The sequence below is a fragment of the Eumetopias jubatus genome, unplaced genomic scaffold (genome assembly GCF_037043125.1).
Source record: "Eumetopias jubatus isolate StellerSeaLion01/CBP00866 unplaced genomic scaffold, mEumJub1_p1.0 scaffold_6, whole genome shotgun sequence".
In the NCBI taxonomy this organism is placed as follows: Eukaryota; Metazoa; Chordata; class Mammalia; order Carnivora; family Otariidae; genus Eumetopias; species Eumetopias jubatus.
The window spans coordinates 139,079,854-139,099,244 of record NW_028274812.1 but is presented as its reverse complement, the minus strand read 5'-3'; the positions used below and the strand labels follow the sequence as shown (position 1 = coordinate 139,099,244).

Here is a 19,391-nt window from a genome sequence, read left to right as displayed (position 1 = left end):
TGTGTTCCTGCTCTGTCAAATAAAATCTTAAAAAAAGAAAAAAAGAGTAGAGGGGAGGAACAAGAGGTGAGGAGAGTGTCCAGATGAGGACGCAGCACTCACACTAGCAAAGGGAAGGAGAGAAGCAAGCAGGTGTTAAGTCCTGAGGACTTGGGAGAAAATCTGGAAGCGTGAGTTGGGACTGGGTCAGGAGCTGTATCCAGAAGGACGTGGGAAGTATCAAGGCTTTGAAGGAGGGGTGATGCCATTAAAACCATTGGGAAGAGCACTGTGACCAGAGCCCCATGTCTGGTGGTTCGAAGGCAGAGAAATAGACCTGCGGGTTATGGAATTAGCTTAGGCAAGCTAACAAAAGGACGGAAATGATTATAATACTAAATATGGAAGAGTTGAGTGTTAGGGAAATAGAGAATAAGCAAATTCCCATCACAGAGACGGTTTCCAGAAAGAGGGACTCCAGAGACAGGATGGAAATACAGATAAGAAACCAGTGTAGGCAGCTTTTATCTTAAGGATTCTATATTCGGACTAATCCTGCAGCAAATGAGGTTAAGAAATGTTTATGTTAGAAGATTTGCATGTAGAGCACTGTTTTCCTCTTCTCGGTTTCAGGGCACCCAGACAGAAGAAATTAAGTGTAATTAAATATAAAAAGTATCAATTAGCACTGATTTGCCCATCCTCCGAGAGAAATGGCCAGTTGGGACTGAGTGATCTAATCCTCAATCAAGCCTCCGAAGGAGTCAGAAAGCAGACATCCATCTAATCCCAATGGGAAGATATCACAGGAAAGTCAAGGGTCCCTGATAAGCAAACAGGATTCCCCCCCGCCACCAACCCAGGTCATTATGATGGTTAGAATAATAACATTTGATGTCCCATTAAATTATGCTCACAAATCTGACAGCCTGGGGTGAAGTCTTGAATGATGTTTCACTCTTACCTATCACTGAATATTCAAAATCTTTCCATATCCGAAAAGAATAAGCCTGATAATCTGACAGAATAAACACATTTAGCATCAAGTCCCACTTTTGTTAGTTTTTACCAAGTAGATTCCAACAGTCACTTCCCCATTCTCAAGGTGACTTCACATCGCAGTGCTGAACGGCATGTTCCTAGCTTGCAACGTTCTGTTCCTTCTGTGGTCACCTATACTAATTCCCCTCCCCACCCCCAATAGCTTTGTGATTCTGCTGGCCCATTTCTCGGCTCTCCTTGTTCAAGGAGAATCACGTTTGTGCACCACCAGTCAGTGGTCTTAGGGCCTTTTCTGGTCGACGTAGTTTTCCTCCATTTTCCCCTGTCTTTTAGTATCCACCTTACCGCCCACCCCCATACAACAACATATACTCATCCCTTGGGGGGTGTTCTGAATATAGGACAAATGCTTTACCAAAGAGTTATTATATTGAGTTTAACAACATACAATAATTAAGGCAGCTGTTTACATAGTAATGCGGCATACCCAAACCTTACCCACTCAGCCCCAAATCCTGAGCACATCTGATTTTACTCAGATGCCCAGCTACCTCCAGTCTGAATGACCGCCCCCCCATTCTTCTGGGATAAGTCCTGCTTTAGTAGATAAAACAAAGGTTCCAGGCCATACACAGCAGGAGATCTAGAGCGTCCCTCAGATCTAGATCTGGCCCTGCCTCCCGGGAGTCAGTCCACTCCACAGCCTACCATCCCTGCTCCTCCATTCCCAGTATCTGTGACAGGTAGGACCCCCCCCCCATTTATATTCCCCCTCAACACACAATGGACACCGTAGTTTTCCCACATTTCCTGAAACGTCTCTAACAAGAGCATGTGTGTAGATTTCTGCTGACAGCTGGAGTGCAATGTACAACAGCCCAGAGCAGGAAAGGGCTTCCTTTTAGTATCAAAGGTAGACATGTATTGGCCATTCTTGACTAAAGTAAATTTTTCAGGAGCCATATTCCACCTCAGGCCACACCCAGCTTCCCTCCACATTCTTGGGAGCTCCTGCTGACACTACCCACCTCGCTTCATTCCCTCCCCATTCACAGACCCTAGCCCCCTCGGTTTTACTCTACTACGCAGAACAAGAAAGTACTGTCTTTGTCCCCCCTGACTCCTCCTCAATGTGCCCAGGAAGTCTTGTTTTTCTCAACCGAAGGGTTTATCATCAGGGCTTTTTCAAAGGCAATGGAATTATTCCCATGGGAATAATGTGTCATTTCCTTAGAAGATAAAAATAGTACAACTTTTTCATTTCTTAGTAATTTTTCTGTTCGCTTTGTAATGGCAAAACATGTATAAAGTCTTTTAATTAGGGCACAGGTCCCCAAAACTCACATTGTGATGTCCTGGGGATGCTCTCTATAGGCCTGAGGGGTGCGGGACCCAGCCGTAGTCAAGGGCCATGCTAGCTGTGGGCTGACTCCACTCTGAAATCCATCCACAAGACCACCAACACCAGTGATCTCTCCAAGGCAGAGGAAATTTACTTTATTCCTTTGCCAAGCCATCTTGCATTGCTAACCCCGCCCCCCCCCAAGTGATACCCTGTTCAAACCCTCAGCCAGGCAGAACATCCTCCTTGTCCTCCTGTGGTGGCCACGCTGTCCAAGCAACCCACAGACACCATTCCTCTAATTCTGCCACAGCACCTGGCTGTGAGCTTGCTGGTTGCACCAGTGTGACCTCCATGTGCCACACGAAAGCTCTTGAAAGCTCCACTTTCCAGAGGACTCTCCGGGCTGACCCCTGCCATGTGAACTTAGCAGCTCTCATCTTCTTCTAACTTTACCTACTTCTTTGTCAGTTTCCATCTCTCCTCACCTGCAGCCCTGTATTCATTTCCTGAGGCTGCCATAACGCAGAACCACAAACATGGTGGCTTAAAACAACAGGTGTTTATTCCCTCACAGTTCTGGAAGCCAGAGGTCTGAAAGCAAGAGGTCAGCAGGGCTGCACTCGAGACAAAGACTCCAGGGAAGAGGCTCTCCTTGCCTCTTCCAACTTCTGATCCCTCCAGGAGTTCCTTGGCTTGTGGTCTTCTGAGTCTCAAATCTCCCTCTGCCTTTTCTAAGGATGCTTATCATCGGATTTAGTGCCCTCCCAGATAACCTAAGGTGATCTCATCTTGAGATGCTTAACTTAATACACCTGCAAACACTATTTGCAGGTAAGGTCACATTTGCAGGTTCCAAGCAGATGCAGGAGTGGGAGAGGAACAGGGGAGACCATTCACCCCACTATAAGCCCTGCACTTCTAGGAATCCTGGCCTGACCCTTGGCTGTGAAGAACATCCTTCCCACAGCCTCCAAAGATTCCCCCCTGGGTTCAGGAAGACTCACTGAGTTGGCCCACTGTGCACTACATGACCATAAGGAAACTTCATTCCCTTCCCCCTGGGGCAGGTAGATGCTCCCTCTCCGCCACAAATTGCTAGTAGAGATCTAATTTCACAGGCTAGGACTCTACCGCCATGTAAGGGAGGGAAAGTCATCAATCTCACGGGACTTTTCCATCTCCCTCAGCAGGATGAAAATCTTAACCTTCTCCTCTCGCACCTCCCCTGGAATTTGTACATTATACCTCACAACAGCATTTTCCAAACCATGATCTACAGAACTGGGGACATTGCTGGCTGTTCCACAGGTAGATGTCCTGAGACCATGATCACACATGCAAGCTTATTAGCGCTCTGACAAGCCTACAGTACATAGGCTAGAACACTCCTACACTTTAGTTTAAAAAAAAAAAAAAAGAAAGAAACCTTGGTTAAACTCATTTAAACTAGTATTTCCCAAACTCGCTTGACCTTAAAGGCTTTTTTTTTTTTTTTTTAACATAGTGTCTTAAGATTTCATGGAATACTAATGTCCTATAGAACACAACTGGGAAAGGTTTTCTGAAAACATTGGAAGTGTCATAAAATTAATAATGCGCAAGTTATTTTCTTCCTGTTCCCGACATTAGAATACATAGCTGTATTTTAAGTCCTCTCCGTATTACGTATCTAAAATTAAAGCCTTAATCTGGCCAGTTTTGATTTTTCTACTTAGAGCTGAGTACCCTGAATTAGCTGGCATCTGTCAAGGATGAAGGCACCAAACCGACACAGAATAACCCTCAAGATATTTTTGAAGCCAGTGACCCATCTTCATCTTTTCCCAGCCTACTCCCACTCCTGGAAGCTTGTGCGAAACAAGCATGGACTCGCTGTCCTCGGAGTAAGAGCGAAGCCATGAACTGTGATGATCCCATGTGCACTATTGCAATTGATATGTGGGAAGACGAAACCCTAGTTATCTTTCCTTTTACAGACACAGGATAAGATTTCAGTGATTATTTAGGTTTTTGGTATAAAGAAAAAACATTACAAATTACATAACAGACAATTTTCCAAGTTTTCCATGAGTCATTTCAGATTATAAAGCTTGATAACTTTAAGCGCAGATACCACACATTGTTCAAAAAAAAATGTGCTAATGAGACCAGTCATAGGTTTCCCCTCTATTTCCCCAGGAGGCAGCCCAGGGTGGTGGAATGAACACTGACCCGGGAGTCAGAAGACCCAGGTTTCAGTTCCACTTGGATGACTGAAGACAATTCTTTCTGAACTTGGAGTTTCTTTCTGGAGTTTCCAAATACACAAAAAGGATGTACCCATACAGTGAATCCTCGTTAACTCAGGGATTCCATATTTGCGAACTCACCTACTTGCTAGTATTTCTAACCCCTGAATCACTATCCATGGTGCCTTCACAGTCCTTCATGCCCATGGACAGATTGGCAAACAATCCTAACGTGCGTGTTACCTGCTGCTGGTCAACAAGGACACTCTGCCTTTTGGTTTCGGCCCTCATATTGTGAACAAGGGTCCTTTTCCAGGTCTGCTTATTGCCACCTGTCCCACATTGTTTGTACTTTTTGTTGATGATTTCACTGTTTAAAATGGCCCCCGACACGTACACCCCAGTGTTTATAGCAGCAATGTCCACAATAGCCAAACTATGGAAAGAGCCTAGATGTCCATCAACAGATGAATGGATAAAGATGTGGTATATATATACACAATGGAATATTACTCAGCCATCAAAAAAAATGAAATCTTGCCATTTGCAACGACATGGATGGAACTAGAGGGTAGTATGCTAAGTGAAATAAGTCAATCAGAGAAAGACAATTATCATATAATCTCACTGATATGAGGAATTTGAGAAAGAAGGCAGAGGATCATAGGGGAAGGGAGGGAAAAATGAAACAAGAAGAAACCAGAGAGGGAGACAAACCATAAGAGACTCTTAATCTCAGGAAACAAACTGAGGGTTGCTGGAGTGGATGGTGGGGTGGGAGGGATGGGGTGGCTGGGTGATGGACAGTGGGGAGGGTATGTGCTATGGTGAGCGCTGTGAATCGTGTAAGACTGATGAATCACAGACCTGTACCCCGGAAACAAATAATACATGATATGTTAATAAAATAAAATTTATGTGTAATTCCACCAATGGAAAAAAAAAAAGATCACTGCAATCCAGACTTTTTCAAGTAGCAGTGACAGTGAGCATAATCAAAATACCTAAGTAATTTTGTATCCTTTGTGCCTAAAATATAATTTTTTTCTAAAAAAAATAAAATAAAATAAAAGGCCCAAGTGTAGTGCTGACCTTCTGTCTAGTGCTCTAGTGCAAGAAGGCCGGGATAGGTCTTAAATATGTGTTGGATAAGCTTCACTCAGGCATGAGCTGTAGTGATTTTGGCCATGAGTTCAATGTTAATGAGTCCACAATCTATATTAAATGAGGTGTGTTTAAACAAACACACATAAAATAAGGTTATGTATTGATCAGTTGATGGAAATTTTGTGAGCAGATCCTCCTGGGGACTTAACCCTGTATTTGCCTTAGTGGCAATAGTGGCATTCACTAACTCAATGTTCACAATGACTTTATAGAATATAACTACCGTGAATAAGGAGAATCAACTTTATATCCCCAGCCTCATAAAGTAGCTATGATTCTTAAATGAGAAAACATATTTATTCAGCAATATTTAACAATTACAGTTGACCCTCAAACAAGGCAGGGGTTAGGGGCACCGGCCCCTCCTCCCCCCCAAAGATCCACGTATAACTTTATTAATAGCCTGCTGTTGACCAGAAGGCTTCCTAAGAAGAGTCAATTAACACATATTTTGTATGTCCTGTATTATATACTGTATTCTTACAATAAAGCTAGAGAAAAGAAAATGTTAAGAAAATCATAAAAGAGAAAAATACCTACTTATTGAAAAACATCCACATATAAAGTGGACCCCACACCCCAGGCTCTGTACAGACACTGGACAAATTTCTGACATCCTCTAGACCCGGCCCCTTGTCCTGCAGAGGACAGAGACAGGGGAGCACTTGGAAAATATTACAACTTTAAACAGTAAGTTATTATGTTAACTTTTGTGTTAATATTAACAAGTTTTCCTAATATTAAAGCTATTTAAAAAGACTTCACCTTCAAAATGCAGGCTTTGTTCTAACAAATAAACAAAAAGCTGAATCAGACCAATAAATATAGAGAATAAATGGATAGTTGCAGGGCAAAGGGATGGGCAAAATGGATGAGGGGAGTGGGAGGTGCAAACTTCCACTTATGGAATGAATAAGTCATGGGGATGAAAGGTAGGGGCATAGGGAACATGGTCAAGGGTACTGTAATAGCATTGTGTGGGGACACTTGTGGTGAGCATAGCATAAATAGAGTTGTCCCCTCGCTAGGTTATACACCTGAAACTAATGTAACATTGAGTGTCAGCTATACCCAAAAGAGGTTTTTTTGGTTTTTTTTTTTAACATAGGCTTTGTTCTTATGGAACCAGAAAGATTTGGAAAGTTAATGTTTTTGCCAAATCCCCTAATTTAAGCCATAAAAACGAAGAAAGAAAACGTACCAAAAAAAATTTTTCAGGAAAACTTCAGTATTAGATTTAGGTTCATAAAAAAGTTCATTATTACCAGGACACCTGGGTGGCTCAGTCAGTTGGGCATCTGCCTTTGGCTCGGGTCATGATCCCAGGGTCCTGGGATGGAGTCCTGCGTCAGGCTCCTTGCTCAGCAGGGAGCCTGCTTCTCCCTCTGCCTGCCACACACTCTCTCTCCTTCTCTCTCTCTCTCTCTGACAAATAAAATCTTAAAAAAGTTCATATTACAATAATTATGAAGCACAAAACCTACAGAGCATTTTATAAAGAGAAGATCAAACTTCCCAAGGTCTTTAAAAAACTGAACTTGCATCAGGGACAAAAGAGATGAATGACAAATATTGGATCACCCAAGGATCGCTCTGTCCTCGGTGCACTAGAGGCTAATCAAATGCATAAAGACAATGCTGATCTGAGAGTTTTAAGTAAAATCACAAAAGTTCGGAAGTAAACCTAAGACGTTGACCTGGAAGGAATGCCCTTCTCCACACCACTCAAACCACAACCACAGCCAAGACATAGCAGCAACCAAAACAAGCCAAAAGACGTAGGGCAAATGCCAGTAAGAACATATTTCAGTGGCTGCTCCATTGTTTGGGGCCGGTTTTCTCAATGAGCCCAGGAGTCCTGTTACGGAGAACGTGGTAAAATGTCCCAGGTGTTGCAACCCCACCCTGAACGGTTATGCACCTTCTCCCAAACCATCTTCCCCAACTCCACTATCAGTTGATTGAAAGGACTTGGGTTTTGAAAACTCTAACGTGCCTCGCTCCCCTGGGTGGGTAGGCTGCTATGTAACAAAGAACATGCCAGTTCATCTTCCCCTAGCACTAGGCGCAGCTGGAAGGAGAGAAAAGGAAACCCATTTTAAAACATTTTAAAGCTACTCTCTATTCCAGACTATGAGACTGCTCTGTTTAGGATCTAAAATATGCTTACTTTAACCCATCTTTGTTGACACAGCCACAAACTTCAGCAAATACTGGAACCAGACTCAACTAGATTTCTTGTAAACTTTCGTATGTGAGCAAAATCCCCCTCTGATTTTGCCTAATGTTCATCTGCTATAATTTTTTTTTTTACCAAGTTCTAAAAAGGAAATCTGGCATATTCTCTATCCTGTATTTTACAGTAAACACACACACACAAAGCCAACTGGACAAGACATCCATTAAGCTATAGTAAGTTTTGTCTCTTCATTCTCTCAAAAGCTCTTTTCTGATAGTCACTCGTCTTTCTGTTTTAGAAAGTTCTTCTAATCCATGGTACTTTCTCTGACTCCCAAAGTAATGAGCATTGGGTGGGTGGGGGGGGGGGGACAGAAGCCAAAGCTTCAGGTAGCAAGGTAGGGGTTTGGTTGGCCCAAGTGGGGGGGTTGCCACATCTTTCTCAAAGAGCCCAAGGTGTGTTCACAATTGGCTGACTCTCCACTTGGAGAAATGTGCTGTCTTGTGTACAAAGCCAAAGGCTCATGTCCTCAGACCATCTCTCTGACCTGGTATCATGCAGAAAGCCAGGGTTCAGAGCTCCTGAACCCCTTTTCCCTCATGCAACAACCGGCTATGTAACCTCAGGCTGATCTCTGGTCACTTCTAAGCTTCAGGGTCTTTGTCCAGAAAATCTGAGTAATACCTTCTCTGCCTGAAAGCTTAGAAGTAGACCCTTCCCATTTTAGATCCAAGCTCCCTGAGCATGTAACAGGTCCTAAAAAGGCTGTTCCCAATGTGAACATCCCTGACCCTTCTTTCCTCTCCCCTCCACCCATCTCCCCACCCCCATGGCTGGCAGCCCCATCGTCAGCTGGCTGGAGACTCCCTGACCCCCAAATGCTCCCCACACTTACTCGTCCCCATGTCTCTGTTCCAGCTTCCCTGTCTTTCTAGATTAACCTCCCTCCACCTAGAATATTCAGACCCAGTTCTCAAGGTACCTACTCCTTTCAGCCTTCCCTGGTTTCCTCCAGAAACAAATTCTTTCTCCCTCCTGTCCATTCAGTTCCTTATGGAACTCAATACATTCATGATGGTGTTAGATTTATATACAGCCTCATCTTATTAGACATTGGCAGAAACCTCAGTTTACCCATATTTCTAGCTCTCCACTCCAAGTCTCCAAGTCTTGATTTTTCAAGAGTAGTTCATTAAATAGTAGATTAATAAATAAAGCTTAGTAATTTACTTCCCTACGCCAGTCTCCCTTCATTTATGAGGGGGCATAGAAGGTGGCGATACATTTGCTAACTAGCTTGAGATCACTTAAAGAAAAAGGAAAGCAAATATTCACTTTGAATTTAACAGTGTTACATGATAAGTTAATCTTGTGGTCTCTTCCAGCCCGTTGATTCCAGTTATGAAAGGTTTTGGGAAAAGCAATGCATGTGTGTCTTACAGCTGGCCTCCTACGTTCAACCCCTAGGGGCCCAGTTCTTTGGAATGTCCCCTAAGCCCAGCTTCACAGCATGGTACAAGGTGCTTTGCACCTGTAACAGCTGAGACAAGCCTCTTTTTGTACCTGCGATCCAAACTCTCTCTCATATCCGCAACTACAAGTATTGGTAGAAAGGGAAAGGACCTCAAATACGTGATGAAATGTCTACCTTGAAGTCAGATGGGGGGATTCCTACAATTTAACGTGCCTCTTTCATAAGCGGATACATTCCTTCCCAGTAAGGAACAAAGATGCCAAGGGTAGCTTTTCCTTTCTTAGAAACCAAACACTTTTCATCTCAAAAAGTCACACAGGACTTTAAGTCCTACAGATCAGTTTCCCTGCGCACAGGTAGTGAAATACCCAAGCAATACGGGCTTCAGGAAGGAGTGGGGTCAGAAGACCTGTGTCTGAAGCCTTGAGCACACAGCTCACATTCACATTCCTTCTCTAGTGCTTCCTGCAAAAGGCATGGCCCCCAGTGCCCTCTCTGCTCTGGTCCAGTTATACCCACCCTCACCCCCCACATCGCTGGGCACCTGCCACAGGCAGGAGCTCACCACTGCCTGGACATATTGGGCATCTCCTCTCCTCCATGCCTTTGCTCAGGGCTGATGCTCTCCTTCCTCTCCTCTGCCAGATGGAGACCTTTGAGGCTCTGCTTGCTGGGGCATTTGTCCCCTCATCTGTGCTCACATATGACTTTATTTAGTACTCGGCTGTCATGTGTGATTAGGTGGGTTATCTCTGTGGTTCCCACCACCTTAAAAGATGATGGCTTTACCCATCTTTTATCTCCAGAAATTGGCATGGTGCCTGACACCTAATCGTGTCGACTCATACCTGTCCTTCCACTTCCATGGTACAGAAGGGTCACCGTGGATGTCTCGGCAGCCCCAGACTCAGAATCTCATCTAGTGGGGCCATGTAGGCAGCTCTCCCCACAGTACACGAGCAGAAGTGATGTTTGCCCATTTCAGACCAAACGGGTGAGGAAATGGCTATGCCCCCCTTCACCCGCTCCTTTCCCACCAGCTGGAAGCAGAAGATTCCAAAGCAGACAGGGTCACAAAATGGAAGGACCCAGACTCCTAGAGTCACAGCATGGAGGAAAGCCTCCCACCAATTAGGAATACCGTCATTAGATTGTTACATGAGCAAGAAATAGGCTTGTATTGCATTAAACCGTTGAAATGTGGGGCTTTGTTACAGTAGCTTTACTGTAATATTAATTCTCAAAAAATGCATTATTTTATTGACTTAGAGAATTCTGGGTAACAATGCTTCATCCCTCTAAGGTCTAAACCATAAGGGAGAAGGAACGAAAGGGGGAGGCAGAAGAGGGAAGGGAGAAGAGAGAAGGAAGGAGGGCGGGATGAAGGAAAAAGCAAATGCATGCAAGAACAATTGTAGCCAAACCACCACCTCAAACATAAGGAGTCCATATCCCCATCATGGATGGAGTACAAGTCACTCGTTCATGTTGATGCAGTATCCACAGTGCCTAAGCATTCCCTGAGACACAGTGGACTTTCAATAAATATGTGAATTAACTAGTAAATACAACGATGCATGTCTTTGCTTCCTTATAAAATGACCCCAAGAAAGCACATCTCCCTCAGCCTACAGATCATGGGTACTTAATCAGGTATGAAATAATTTCTCGCATCCAAAGGTTTAAAAAACAACACATAAGACGAGAATATGCATCTCAATGCCTATGATGTGCGGTGTGCGCCTTAGAACTCACGTTCCCTGGGGGCTTTCTTCTAAAATAACAGCATATTGCTTGTTATTAAAGAGCTGATACTTCGTAGCTGGCTCTGAAGTAGATAAAAGGCGGCATTTTTCTCCCTTCCTTATCCTAATCTCCAAAACAAGTTACTTATTATAAGAATTTTTAGAAAAACCTTCAGAAGATATTTTTGGGGCGGGAGATCAGGAGGAAGGAGAGATTTCTAAACAGAAAAGAATAATCCAACCTTAATATCAAGTGGGAGAGAAGAGACCACATGTGGTGATGAGACCAATTTAATCTACATCCTCCGGTCCAATGGTCCAATTATTGCAATGTGTGTGTGTGTGTGTGTGTGTGTGTGTGTGTGTGTATAATGCTAAATTTTGCCCAGTCCTGCTAATCAGACAGCAACTCACTGTGTCTGTTTATCTCTAAACCATTACCCAGTGGTACAGTAAATCTGCATTTCCAGAGATGGTCTAAAATAGAAACCCATGCTAGCTAAATTTGTTTTGGGACATATCAGGCAACAGCTAGAAATTTTTAAATGACCAACTTATATTCCACCGAGGCACTGAATGAATTGATTAGGGAAAAGCTAAAAATTGAATAGTATTTTCTGGAGTAGGCTAAGGTTAGTGCTGCCAGTGAAAATATGTAACTAGCAAGAGAATGGCTATCCAACAGAGCTGATTTTCAAATAGAAATGTGGAAAAAAATACAATTCAATTGAAAAGGGAAAGGTCTTATTTTCCCATCGAGATGCCCCTTTCCAACTCGGTCAATGATATAATTAAGTCCTCAGGAATACACGCAAACTCCCAGCACTAAAATTATGATCAGAGAGAACAAATCTTCTCACCAGCCAGAGGTTATTTCTCAGTTACGACACCCTTTGATCAGAAGATGCACACAGATATGCGGAGAAGGGTTGACACCCCATGGACCAATACCGTGTGATTGATTGGTTTCTAATATGGAGTGCGTGGTGCTGTCTCGAGGACTCTCTTGAGAGACAAGCCCAGCTATTGTTTGGCCGCTCTCCTGTTAGCAAGTGCCCTGCGGTAACCCTCGTGCTCTGAAATACTCATATTGGTTATTTCAAAGTTGGGTGCAGAATTGTGCTTTCCCGTGTCTGTCACTAATGACTTGCAGCTGTTGCTAATCTGTGCCTCTGATTTCCTTTGATTACTATGTGTATTGATGCCTGTGGTAAATAGGCATCTGCCAGGTGCCAGCACAATCAGGGGAAAAATATAAAAAGTTCCCTGTTTCAAATTCAATGTGACATTGTGCAAGTTGAGAGGCAGCCATTTAACTATTCAGAGGAACCCGCTTCCTGGGGCACCTCCGGCCTCCTGGCCAGGGACATTCCTCCCATTCTCCCTCTCCCCCCATGAGGCTGACTTTCTTTAGTATTGTTTTCAGCCAGAAGACGACGGTTTCCGTACCACACGACATCAGCAGAGCAGAATATCTCAGTTGGGTGGTTAGGACCCAAGTTTCCAGAGAGCGAGTGGCTCACTCGGCCACTTTAAGTTTTAAAGAACCTCACCTGCCCCAACAAGTTCCTAGAAGTTTCTCCACAATGGCTGTCCCGTGTTCCCCTCCGCCTCGAGGAACACCTCTTACTCAGGAAGAGGTCTGGACAGTATCGCCATCTCCTTCAGGAAAACCAGAGAAAACAGAGCAAGATGGAGGCTCTCCCAGGAAAGACGCAACAGTGATCATGATCGATAACCACCACCTGCAGGTCCAGTGGGAAGGAGCTTCTCTCAAGTGGTTTTTCTTGGCGTGTTTTTGTTTGGTTGGGTTTTTTGGTTCTTCGGAAAGCTATAAGAGAAGCAGAGCTCATCAACTTCTTACCCTCACACAGCAGATCTTAGAGAATATGGAAGAGAGAAAGGAGCTTCCGGTGTCCCCAGCTTGGGGTTTTTCCCTCATGGCTTCCTCGACCCACCTTTACTGCAGCAGTAAGAGAGATGTCCTCTTACAGGGTGGCTCTTCCTGCATCTCGAGAGTTACTCTGCTTTTCACTGTCCTCTCCCCCTTCACCTGTATATCATGAAAATATTAGCCATGCCTTGACAGGTTCACACCTTCAGTTGTCGATGCCCATCTGTTATTTATCATCACTAGGGAACAGAGTGAGAGTCGGGTCTACTTTGGAGTTAGTTGTCAGGCTGCAAAGTGAAGCACCCCAAAGAAGGAAGGGTAACCAACTGAATCCTAGGATACTGGGATAAAAGTCCACAAGATCCCAAGATACGTTGACATTAAATAGGTCATTCAAAACTTATAAAGATCTAACAAGAAAATAAGCATCTGATGGATCTTCTTTAATCCCTACTTGGGTAATTTTAAAACCCAGACTGTGGCTGGGAGATGGATTTAAAAGCAGATCTCATGAATGTTTGTTCCTGTTTGATAGAAGACCAAGGTGAGCACTCTCAACACTTACTCCTAAAAAGGCTTAAAAAAAAAAAAATCAGACAGTATACCCCAACAGTACAGAAAAGCGGTTAGAACATAAATGAAAGAGGACCTCATATCAAGTCAGAATAGTTATAAATGCCTCTTCGCCCAGTGATTAATAATCACCATCACCTGGGCACTAAAGGATTCAGAAACCTCTGAATCAAGCAAAGTACAAGATTAATAAGAGGATATGGGGTGCCTGGGTGGCTCAGTCGTTAAGCGTCTGCCTTCAGCTCAGGTCATGATCTCAGGGTCCTGGGATCGAGCCCCACATCGGGCTCCCCGCTCAGCGGGAAGCCTGCTTCTCCCTCTCCCACTCCCCTGCTTGTGTTCCCTCTCTTGCTGTGTCTGTCTCTGTCAAATAAATAAATAAAATAAAAAAGATTAATAAGAGGATATAGAATAAGTTAGCAAAAATGTGGGGCAACATTCTTGGAAAGAGATACCATTTCCTGGGTATTCCAACCATAAAAGTATTTTACTACACTGCATTTTAAGACAATGGATAAAAAAACAGCTCCCAGATCCAAAATAGAAGTCAACATCTAAAAGTGCCTTGATCGACTGAAAGAAGAAAAGACTTTACTAAGATAGAAAACGCTGCCAAGATGGGTGGCTGGAGGTAAAGACATCAGAGATTCGACTTCTGCCACTGCCCTTTTAATCAAATGCTCACAAAGTGTGCAAAAGCAGGTCTCTTCTCACGGACAGCTGGAGAACAGATGGAATCCGATGACGTGTAGAGTTGATAATCATCTAGAAAACCAGGAGGGAAAGGCTGGCTAGGGACATGTATTACTCTATTAATACCAATCCACACAGCCACCACCCCACTGTCCCTACTCCCCAAAGGAATGCAAATGTCAGGAACAACCCTCACAGCCTCACGAATCATGGCAGTGAAACCCTTGATTTCCCAGCTCCTTGATGTGACCTTTTATTACCAGTAGCCTTACTAATTGGCTTTAAATTGCTGTCGACACATCTGAACACAGCATATTCCAGAGAGACCTGTAAAAGGAACTCTGTTGAGGATCTGTACCCTGCACAAGCAGTGAGGTTGAGCAGAATCCTATATTGGCAGCAAGAGCCAATTGCAGCCAAATGAAGTAGCCAGCTGGATCTTTTGTCTAGCAACCTCCCTCCTCCATCCTCGATAAACACATGCCCAGTGGCTTGGAGGAATCAGAGATCACAGGAAATCCAGTAAGTGTGAACTCGGGAGTTGTCACCCTCAGCATTGCTTTCATCACCGTGTAGAGGTGTGTGCATATCAAATGCTTAGTGTTACCAGTTCATTGAATTTGGGCCATTGCAATGGCAACTTTTTTTCCAAACATTTACACGGGAGTTTTGTGCCTAGGTTCCCAGTGATGCAAGCGGACTTATCACTGAGCGACTAAGCAGATTAAAAATGTAATAAAATTAAAATAAAATCAATTTTGAAAAAAACAAAAACGCTCAACATTGTATGCTCTCTTTTAAAGATTCCTAAAATACATTAGCACATTATGGACTCTGGGGAGTCCTGGAGTTCAATAAAACTTAACATCATTTAATCTAGAATTTTCTAAATACATTTGACAGAAAATTCCTTTATACAGGCAACCCCTATAAAAATACTACAAAAGTATTTCATGGCCATTCTATCTTAATACAGTCATCTTTCTGTATCAAAACAGAACATTTTATTATCGACAAGTTGGCAAAAGTATGGCGTACTTCTATGATAGGTTGTCATCTATATAATTTGGTCCATAAACTGGCTATAATATTTAATTAATAAACCTTGGCAATAATCAAGAGGAGACAAAAATTACTGTTCAGTTGAAATCCCATGGCATGATGAGTTAGTATGGGGTCTTTTTTCCTTAATTGCTTGTTATCCATTTTGTGAAATATTTTATTTGCATTAATGAAAATGGGCAATGTTATTTTTGCTTTAGAAGAAATGTGATCCCAGGGGAATTCTGCAAATGTTTCAAAACAACATTCATTCTCTGTGCCCTCACCCCCCAAAATCTCCATGTGAGTAGCCAAATTTTAAAGAAGACCTTCCGGGTAAAAAGCATGTACTACAGATTGAGAGTCCTTGCTCCTTGTTTCAGAGGTTGTTAAATTCAATCGATGAGACAAGAGAACCATGCTAAGAAATAAGGGCATAATGCTCTAAACACTAGAAGAATAAAAGAGGGCTAGCTCTCACTTAAAACTGGGACTAGATCAGGCAGATCTTCATGAAGTGGATGTCGCTGGAGCAGAGCTCTGGAGAAGGAGCTGACCATTAAGCCACAGATGAGGACAGCAAGAGTATTGAATGACTAAGGAGAAACAGTGCAGAATGAAAGAGACCAGTGGCATTTAAATTATTTTTCCGGCCCTTGAGTACTAGTTAGGACATTTGAAATGTGGAAATAGATCAAGCACACGATGAAGGGCCAGTGAAGATTTTGAGAAGACGTCAAAGAGCACTGTACCCAGGGAGAAGCACGTAGGTTCCATGAGGAGAGAGTGATCAAGAGCAATGGTCCCCAGGGCAGCAGCCTCAGCACGTGCCATGTCAGAAATGCACATTCTCAGGGGCACCTGGGTGGCTCAGTTATTAAGCATCTGCCTTCGGCTCAGGTCATGATGCCAGGATCCTGGGATGGAGCCCCGCGTCGGGCTCCCTGCTTAGCGGGGAGTCTGCTTCTCCCTCTCCCACTCCCCCTGCTTGTGCGTGCGCGTGCTCTCTCTCTCTCCCTCTCTCTCTCTCGCTGTATCTCCGTCAAATAAATAAAATCTTAAAAAAAAAAAGAAATGCACATTCTCAGGCCCACCCCAGACCTACAGAATCAGAGACTCTGAAAGTGGCGCCCAGGAATCTATGTTTTAACAAGTCCTTCTGGGGAGTCTGATGCATGCTCAAGTTTGAGAACTGCTGGTCTGACGACAAAGTCGTTTACAAGATAATTCTAGGAATTGTCCAGTAAACGGGTAAAGAGTTAATCCAGGTAAAATATTCATAAGACGGTAAAGAATAGATGGCGGGGGCAGGGCGGGGGGAGACTGAATTCACCAAACGGTCAGAGATCTGGAGGGTGCAAGATCATCTCTTCAAATACTATCCTAAATTTCCCGGACAGATGACCACAGTTCCCTTTTTCCCCCCAGTGTGTGATACTATAGGAGCACAACTGAACAAGTTCTGCAGACTGACCAGCTTCAAGGAAGGAGAGATGGAGAGGACTCAAAAGAACTCCAAGTTTTAAGCCTCAGAGACAAAGAGACCAGCAAAGCAGGAGGCGATATGAATAGAACAGGATGGATCCATGTGTTTAGTTTTTACTATTTATACCCTTACTAGTGACAAAAGGATTTACAGAAGCTTATAAAAATGCATACTATGCAGTATGTTTAAATAACATAAGGTAAGGGTGCCTGAGTAACTCAGTCGGTTAAGCATCTGCCTTCGGCTCAGGTCATGATCCATGATCCCAGGGTCCCTGCTCAGCAGAGCGTATGCTTCTTCCTCCCTCTCTGCACCCCCTCCATGCTCTTGCTCTTGCTCTCTCTCAAATAAATAAAATTAAATACCATAAGGTAAAATAAAAATCAAAAATGAGGCCAGATAAAAAAATAAGTATAGAAAAATAAGATGAAGCCATGAGGGACCAGAAGAGGGCCACAAACTTGACTTTAAACTTCTTTGTACTCGTGACCCCCAAAAAGTCAGAGGATCCATGAGAGCAAAGTAGATCAGTTGATTTAGCTTATTTCTTCTATACTGAAACCAGAGAGAAATTTCCACCTTAGACCATCAAAGAAGAGACTTAGAACTAACAAATAATGTTCCCAATACTGCTGTTGGAGATGATTTGGTTTAAGAACAGCAGGGGAGGGGCACCTGAGTGGCTCAGTCGTTAAGCGTCTGCCTTCGGCTCAGGTCATGATCCCAGGGTCCTGGGATCGAGCCCCGCATCAGGCTCCCTGCTCGACGGGAAGCCTGCTTCTCCCTCTCTCGCTGTGTCTGTCAAATAAATAAAATCCTAAAAAAAAAAAAAAAAAAGAACAGCAGGGGAATTGTATGTACCCGCAGGACAATAAGGTGAACATTTTCTGCAGAAAGATGAGATAGTGAATCTGAAGCTCAGGAAGAAATATGAAGTGAATGAACTGGGAATTTTCCCACATGAAGGAGTTACCTGGTGGACAGATGACAACACAATAAGAGAAATACAACTGAAAAGGTCCTGTTGCTATTAGGGTTTATGACTATAATATAGAAAATACTTCCTAAACAATGATATGATATTGTCACAAAGATTATACACCAACAGGCTTCAAACACGAATATTTAATTAAAAATCTAAAAGTGTTTCCCTCTTGGGAAAAAACTAAGTCTGCTACATTTTAAATTTATGAACACTAGTCTGATTACCATTCAAAAAGATTCAATATCAAATGTCAACACTGATTTTCATCAACTGGCAATTGCCCTTAGTGACATCAATCTATAAAATCTCATTTATTGCTAATTTTAGAACATGTTTATTGCATTATATGTGGCAAATATATTTTTAAACTACAATCCAAAAAATGTGTTGGGAAATAATTCCTACGATAAACGTGATATGAAAGGAACAAACTCCATTGGTTAAATTAGCTGCTCTGTTTATGTCACAGAACAGAACTTTCTCATAAGGCCATTTCCAAAAGGCAACTATATTCCAAAGAGCAGCGTAAGACTGAGGACTGTTTGGGATGCAACTAGCAGAAAGTGATTCTGATTTTTACATGTGCACATATATATATATCCATATACATTATCAGAAGGATATGTGAAGTGGCTCACAGATCAAAGGAGATGTTGAGTAAGATCTATGAGATCTGCTAGGCCACTGCTCAGGGGACCTACCGTCTTCAGGATGTATCACAACCTCAATGTTTTCCATTCTATGCTTGAGTCGAGTTTCCCATTCCTAGGACAGAGAGCATGGCTTCACATGCCCATCACTTGGCTAGAGAAAGGCAGGGCCTGGGGATCAAAAGCCCCTCCCAAGCAGCCTTCCTTAGCACCTGAGAAGTGAGGTTGTGTTATGGCAAAAGAGAAGAGGCAGGAGGAAAAAAGAGGTCTATTTCTGCTGGGAAAGCAAAAACCAATGTGAATATGGACATAAAACGTGAATCCAATCATCATCCAGAAACTAGAGTATTTTCACATGCACATCCCTTGAGTATCTTAAGAAACCAGGAATTTGCTGCAGGGTATTATCAACTCAGGAGGGATCCTCATCAGATCAGGAGGATCTTTTTTTCTTCAATAAGAATGTGACAGAACCATTTTGTCTTATTCCTACATTTCATAAGAAGTTAAATTAAAAGGAACAAGGCAGGGGCGCCTGGGTGGCTCAGTCGGTGAAGTGTCTGCCTTCAGCTCAGGTCATGATCCCAGGGTCCTGGGATCGAGTCCCGCGTCGGGCTCCCTGCCCAGTGGGGAGCCTGCTTCTCCCTCTCCCTCTGCCCCTCCCCTGCTTGTGCTCTGTCTCTAAGAAATAAAATCTTAAAAAAAAAAAAAAGGAACAAGTATTGTTCATCTTACGCTTGAAATAAGCCAACATTATACCAAAATATTAATACAAACTTAGACAATGAAAATTAAGTCCAAATGACAGGAAGCACAGTCTCAATGCCTTCTATACTGTTTCAAGAGAGCATTATTTTGAATTCTGAGTTTTATAATTTAGAAAGGATGCAGCAAATTAAAACTATATATTCAGAGGACATGACAGGAGAGCAAGGAAATGATCAGAATAA

General features: G+C 43.1%; 1 long non-coding RNA gene across 2 annotated transcripts in view; it reads right to left on the bottom strand.

Moving 5' to 3' along the window:
- Positions 1 to 19,391, bottom strand: part of LOC148164167 (uncharacterized) — a 200,695-nt gene that overhangs the window by 120,319 nt on the left and 60,985 nt on the right. The window contains exon 2 of one of the 2 annotated variants that reach the window (XR_015768381.1): positions 12,673 to 12,950. The exons of the other annotated variant lie outside the window; for it this stretch is intronic. This is a non-coding gene — a long non-coding RNA (uncharacterized LOC148164167). The remainder of the gene's footprint in view (positions 1 to 12,672; positions 12,951 to 19,391) is intronic. 2 annotated transcript variants of the gene reach the window in all.